General features: G+C 31.2%; 1 long non-coding RNA gene across 2 annotated transcripts; it reads left to right on the top strand.

The window, feature by feature from the left end:
• The first annotated feature begins 2,093 nt into the window (after positions 1–2,093).
• On the top strand, positions 2,094–6,923 carry LOC138700113 (uncharacterized). Of its 2 annotated transcripts, none has more exons than XR_011332216.1 (5): positions 2,094–2,231; positions 2,332–2,582; positions 2,846–2,971; positions 3,193–3,400; positions 3,716–6,923. It is a non-coding gene; the product is annotated as an uncharacterized lncRNA (long non-coding RNA). The 2 variants fall into 2 exon arrangements; XR_011332217.1 differs by having other exon boundaries at positions 3,193–3,453.
• The last annotated feature ends 477 nt before the right edge of the window (positions 6,924–7,400 follow it).

Below are 7,400 nucleotides of genomic sequence, written 5' to 3'. Positions count from 1 at the left end.
ACTTTTCTGTAATTTTTTATATCTATAATGATGAGTTATATATTTTCGGGGCTCGAATTCGGCCTTAATTGGTTCCTATGTTGGAGGTTCCATATATGAACCGTTCCTACTACAAACACAATCTTTGTAATAAGACAGCAGTATTTTACACTCTTGGCGCGTCTTGTAATCTCTGCTCGACATGCATTAGGTTTTTATCGAGAGGAAGATTGGCATAAGTAACAATTTTCGTTACAGTGGAGGCAGATGAGTTAAGGTTGGTAGCGCAAAAAGCGCTAGAAATATGTTGGCACTCCGTCAGATGTTATAGCATAGCGGGACAAATACTGCAGTTGAGCCGAAAATATTAACGCAACTTCTTTATACTGGTGACAGACTACAGTAGTAATCGCGATTAGCACTTATCGCGATCAGGCCCGATCGCGATTACCGAAAATGTGGTGACACACTATAGGGAAGACCAGGTAACTTGATACCCTAAGGGTGAAACCTAACCATTTTTCCCCCATTACTACAAATGCTAGTGGATTATGGTGATTTTCTAGTTTGAAGGTTGAATTTTCTTTTGCCAACTTCGTTTCGAATTTCGATACTGACAAATACTATAAATGGTAGTGATTTTGTAACCGGTATGTTGGCAGCTGAGGCAAATATCGACAATATTTGCCGATACTAGAGTTCCATGAAATTAAAATTGTACTAGATTTCTCAGCCGGTTACTGGAAGATAGTGAAATTCGAACTTATTAATAATTAATTAATATTAGTATTAATATTAATACATAATAGTTATTTTATGTGTTGCGTTGTGGTTATAATTCAAGAATAGTCAGATAAGTACGAATGAATATAATATACTTGGGCGTAATAATGCACGTGGGTAATGGATAGAAATATTATTTCAAATTTTAATGAATTTCTTTCGTGTTTAGATTTTTATTACTATGTCAAAAAAATGAAATAGTGTTGCAGTGACTCCTCCAAGGAAGAAAATGTGTGGCATTCAGAGTACGCTTCAGAAATCTGTAGTTCACGTGTATAATGAGTTGAAGAAAGAAGATAATGAAGAAGGAATTATGCTAACGGAGACAGCAATTACAACCAGAATAGGACAATTATTAGGAGTAAGTATTCTTAAGCATACATTTCAAAGTGGTATTCAGTTTTAGGAGTTTGCACTAATAATTTCATGATTATGGTCAAACAAAGCAAATTTTTAGGTTAGGCCTAGATGTTTAATCAAGTCAGTGATTTTCATATTGCCAAACTAAATACATTTAAGATACTGTAATACTGCAGTAGGTGATAGCTTAAATACATTTACAAATTAGACGAACAAGTAATCAAACAGCACGAAAGTAAATTTCCAGTTTTCTCTTTTGGTATTAAATTAACCGTTCAGATCACAATTTACATGCCACATCGGCCGAAGAAAATACAAGTCATATTGTAATTATCAACTTGATATTGCAGCAAATATTACATGAATGTTGGCCTGTTATGGTGCTTAAAAATAATTCAATTTTATATAATAACTATATAACATACTCTATAAAGCATAGGAACGTTGACTCTGGCTGAATAATTTATTCATGACTGGTCTAAGTAATATTAAATATGGTGTTTCTTCAGAAAAGCTACCCCATCCAAAGTACTTGTTAAGATATAACACTCGAGAGGACGAGGACGCACTACTGGGAAACTAACCATTTCTCTTCGTCCTGGACCTCTCGCATGTTATATTGGTAATTAGTAACAAGTTTGAGGGAGAGACTACAACAGTGCATTAGAATATACAGGTAAGTGTCAAAGGATTTTTGTGCTGAAAGTATTTGTGGCTGTGAACTAAAACCACGTGTTTATCGCTATGTAAATATCACAGAAATCAATTAAACAAAATAAAATTATGCCTTCTTTGATGTAGATTTTCTGGAGAATTACCTAAATATTAGCCTACTTAAACCTATTATAGACCCAACCTAACATGTTCATCATTTTCTATTCATATAGCTGTAAATGTTGGTATCATGCATGAATTTTATGTTATAACAATTTTTAGAAGTGTTATGTTATTGTTTGTTATTACAGCTAGGAAAGTGATAACAAATTCACAGAAGGCGACCCCACTTGTGACATCAGGAAAACATAGACTACGTAAACATCCAGTGACTGATGCTGATGATTTTACGAAAGATGCAATTGCGAGATTTATTTATGACAAGTTACATAAAGGTAGGGAAGTTACAGGAATTATTGTGTTGATTTATGCAATGTAATTCTGATATTAGTCATATGTATAAAAATATGGCATAATTTTCATTTATTGTTACAGGGAAAGTACTAACAGCAGCAAAAGTTCTGGAACATATGAATGATGATTATGAAACATATTTATTTAGAGTATCCTTATCATCGGTGAAAAAAATTTTGAAAGAGATGAAATTTCTATGGAGCAAAGGGGATCCTTATACACATGTACGAGAAAGTGATGTTATTCGTTTTTAAGAGAATAAATAAGAAATGTGGAGCGTGAGAACCCTAAACCCGTAGTATTCTTGGATGAGACTTGGATTTTTATGAATGGTAAATTTCAATGTATTGTGAGACATTGAGTGATTGAATTTTTTACTAACAAATAGGTTAACACTTATGTGGAATATGAAATTGCAATTAATATAAGCTACTAGTAATGAATTCAGGTGGGAACAACATGTTTTGCAATTAATAGTTTCATATTATAACTAGAGGCTAGTTATAAAATTCTTGAACGGTTTTCCTGTCTTAAAAATTTTTGTGTCTCTTAGAGTGTCAATGTGAATTGCTTTTCTCTCTCTATTTTTTTTAAGTAGGATCACCCACTTATTCATGAAATAAACCAGGTGAAGTTTCCAGTGACATGAATGGTGTTATTCGTAGACCAACAAATGAGGGTGGAAGATTAGATGCCGGAACGAAAGGTGGATTTATACTCGGTAAGTTATATTGATTTATATTTTACATAAATTTGGCAAGAGTAATTTTTTAAATCAGGGTACAAAAATATAAAAATTGGTGACTAAATAAAAACGTGGGAAAACCTTTCACCAAAGAGGATCTCATGTCATGTCATGTTATGTTATGTTTTATTTTCTTTATTTAAATGCTGTGAATTCATGTGACGTAATTATATGCCCAGGTATAATTTTTATTGCAGGTGCTGATTCAATTTTTTCATGCAATTGAAAGAAAAGTCAGGACTACCATAGTGCTATGAATAGCCCTGTAGTTGAGAAGTGGGTGCAAACACAGTTGTTAACCTGAGAACATTAGGGCAATGCGTTATTGTCATGGATAGTGCTGCATATCATAGCAGACTTGTGAAAAATCAGCCAACAACAAAATGGAGGAAAGAACAGCTACTGGTGATTGCAACTGAATATAATAGATTTGTTGTACTAAATGATAAGAGTTGATGGTATGAAATCACCTTTTGATATTACATTGCAATATTAATTTCCATACTTTACAGTCATTGTTATTATTATTATTATTATTATTATTATTATTATTATTATTATTATTATTATTATTATTATTATTATCATTATTATCATTAGTATCATTATTACTACTACTACTACTACTACTACTACTACTACTACTACTACTACTATTGCAACCGTTTCTCTTATTTCTCATAATTAGGCATACTTATAGATGCTACTTTTTTCTTTCAGGTGAAATTGAATCTACATAAGAATCCTAAAACAACAGAGCCTTGCCAATTACTGTTCTGAAGGGCCTTGTCTTATGTGTTGTGTCTATATACAATTAATTCTTTCAGTTTTTTTCCCCCCTTAATGTAATGAAGTTGTTGGTTGATTGATACCAAGTGTTCAGCAGTTGATATCATTTGTTATCTTGCACTCCAATATTTAACCAGATGATTGAAAGCTGTGTAAAGTTGGACAGTCAAGACAATGATCCATATCTTCATTGAGATTTCAGAAATGGCACTGGGAGATTCTGAAATATGAGTTCTTTGTAAATATTTGAAACAATCATGGCCTGTGATATGAGTACTGCCACTGTAGATTTTCATAGAAGTTCAGTTATTAAATTAGGTGTATTATTTTTACTATGTATTGTACTATATTTTTGTTTCGCTTAATTGATGAATTATATATGCTGTAAATTGAATAGTAGACTGTAGGTCTATAGCTTAACTGATGAATTATATGTGCTGTTAATTAAATAGTAGGCTGTATACCACAAGTGATGAATTGTTTATGCTTGTAATGTGAAGTAATTTGCATGATATGTATTATCAATTTCTGTATATTTCAACTGATTGAATTGTTTATACTTTTAAATTGAATTAACTTGCTTGCTATGTATTATATTTTATAGCTTAACTGATGAATAATTGTTTAGGTTTGACAATTTAATAATCTGAGTGTCATGTACTTCATATTTTTAGTGGAGCCACCAATGTAGCTTAGTCGGTAGATTCGTTGGCCTGCAAATTCAGAGCTGCACTCGAGGGTAGGTTGGATCCCCCATTTGGTCTGATTAGTTGGTTTCTTCTGAGGATTTTTCTCCATGGTGGAGCAGATGCCAGATGGCCTATTGCAATTTTTTCATTTGCTTTAGAATCATTCTGATTTTTGTTACCACATTGTCATGTTCTGATCTTGTTATTCTTTTAACAATGTGGTAAGATGCAGGTATAGATAACCTTACAGTAATTTTGCTACCTTTCAGCTACCTCATTACCTCCCACTCCATAAAGTTCATGGATCCACGGAAGTACCAGTCGTCGATGTAATTCGACCATTTTGCTTAAAATATTAAAACACTGTAAAATATTGAGATTTCATGCTGTTACGTCCAATACTGCAGCAAGAATATCTGATTTTGAATCTGATAGTATGACAGCCTTCTCAGATTTATGAAGTTGATACTGGAGATTTTGTAAGCTTAAAAGTGTATCTAAATTTTCACTATCAAAATTAGTCGGTGTTTGAAGTTAGTTAGTTAGTGGCGTTTAAAAAGGGCGCGTCAGCTACTATGGCTATTTGCGCCCTTATCTAAAATCTTTCACTAAACACAATACAATAACCAGAATATTTAAAAGAACTAAAAAGCATTGTCACGGTTAAAATGGGGCAAACAAGTGTTTGAATATAATTCCCTGTAAAAGGGAATATACTGGTATTGTACTACAAACCACTACATCTATGGCTTGGTAAACAGGATCCATCTATAAAAATTACTGTATGTAGTCACTCACTGACCAGATCATTTATCGTTTCTAATGATTTTTAAAATGTCTGGAGAAGTATCACATTTCTTAACATCATCTGTTAAAGTTAACTTATATACTATTCATTTTCAAATAACTTGGGATTGTGTTTTATTAGTAAAGTTTCCCTTAATTGAGCAAGTTTGAGTTCTCCAAGTAGAGTCAAAAAGTCTGTTGGGATTTTGGCTCAGTTTATTAATATTTGTGGACTGTGATTTTTTTGTTCTAGACAACTATATTATCAGCAAATGATGAGGTTATCATAAGATCTATTTCTTTAGTTAGACCATCGACATTAATATTGGAAAATGTATTCCTGAAAACAACCATGTGGGAAGCCCAGATGAATCTGTCTCTATTTACATATTTGTGACAATGAATCAAATAATCAAGTCACTGACCCAGTGTAACACTTTATCATGGACACCCTAAGTTTGCAATTTCTTAAGTGATTTATATCTACAGAGCCATATGATCCTTGAAAATAAATTAAAATTGTTAAGTTGTTTTGTTTTCTGTTTAAAATATCTTTAATATCTTGACTAAAATTTAAAATCTGTCCATTTGTTGAATGCAATTCTCTAAAGTCAACCCAATAAAATGAAAGTTAGTTACTAGATTCCAGGAACCAATTCAATCTATGAAATCATCTCTTCCATAATTTTGGCTATCATACTAGTAAGTGGTATCTGTCGATAACTCGAAAAGATATTAGTTGAATAATTGCTTTTCAAAATTGATGTTATGATAGATTTTCTCCAGACAGATATTGTATTTTAGATGAGATTACAAGATAAAAGTAGTGAGTTTGCTTGTTTGCCAACATGTTTAAGAAAATCAGCATGTGTATTGTCTGGACTTGGAGATGTTTTGGGTCTTATGTTATTAAATTAATAGTAATATTCAGTTCTTGATTAAATATTGTTATATAAAGTAGATTGTAGATTTAATATTTCTTTCAGTTTTTGCTTAATAGTCTGACGTACACAGATAAAACTAACAACCACACCACCAACTAATCTAATAGAAATTAAAATATAATTAAATGTAGAAAAAGTAATTAAAATTATAAATACACGTAATAAACCATAACCCCCTAATTTCAACAATATACTATTTTATTCCCTTTTACAGCTTGTAGATAATTATTAATTATAGTTATTACTTATTAGCGTAATATTTATTGAACTTATTGGCTATTTCACTTCGTTTGAAAGATGTTATTGTGTACAAAAAGCATTTTTGGATGATCGTTTCATGCTGTATGTGGTGTATAAATGTATGATTTCTGGCCATCTGTTCTGTGTAATCCATCTTTTGTATAGAATTAATAAAATACTCTTTTGGTAGTAATTATTTTATTAATTGAGTACTTAATTTTCACCAACTCACATTTCTTGAATCATTTGTTTTTTCTTATTTAAATTTAGGACACAAGAGCCAAAAAGAGACTTCACAGTTATGTATCGTACATTTTTTCAATGACAGACGTGGAGTTGCAGAAATAATAAGTGTAAGTGTAACATTATTAAGCAATTTACAAACAAATGAAATCTTTAAAAAGGTATCTAGAAGTGAAATTACTTATGGCTTTTAAGGACCAAAATTATTTTTGTAAGTTGATTTATTATTATTTCAGTTTTAGCCTAGCTGTGTTATCCATTTCGTAAGTGTAACATTATTAAGCAATTTACAAACAAATGAAATCTTTAAAAAGGTATCTAGAAGTGAAATTACTTATGGTTTTTAAGGACCAAAATTATTTTTGTAAGTTGATTTATTATTATTTCAGTTTTAGCCTAGCTGTGTTATCCATTTCCTTACTAACTTCAAAAGATAATCAGAAGTTCATTCGAATTCCAACCAAAAGTCAATTGGTTATTAATTTATCTACCTTTAGGAAGTACAGTATATGTACACTGGAATCTTTGAAGTGAAGTGACAATAATTTAATTGGTCTTGGAACAGATTTGATTCTTGAATATTATATTATATACTATACTTTGTTGTATATTTACGTCTAGTAACCTATTAAAGCTAATACTAATAATAATGTAAAGGAATAAAAGAATAGAACATAGCAATACACTTCTCATGTGATTCATTTCCTCCATTTC

This window comes from Periplaneta americana, chromosome 5, assembly GCF_040183065.1.
Source record: "Periplaneta americana isolate PAMFEO1 chromosome 5, P.americana_PAMFEO1_priV1, whole genome shotgun sequence".
NCBI classification, from domain to species: domain Eukaryota; kingdom Metazoa; phylum Arthropoda; class Insecta; order Blattodea; family Blattidae; genus Periplaneta; species Periplaneta americana.
This window is presented reverse-complemented; position numbering and strand designations above follow the sequence as displayed.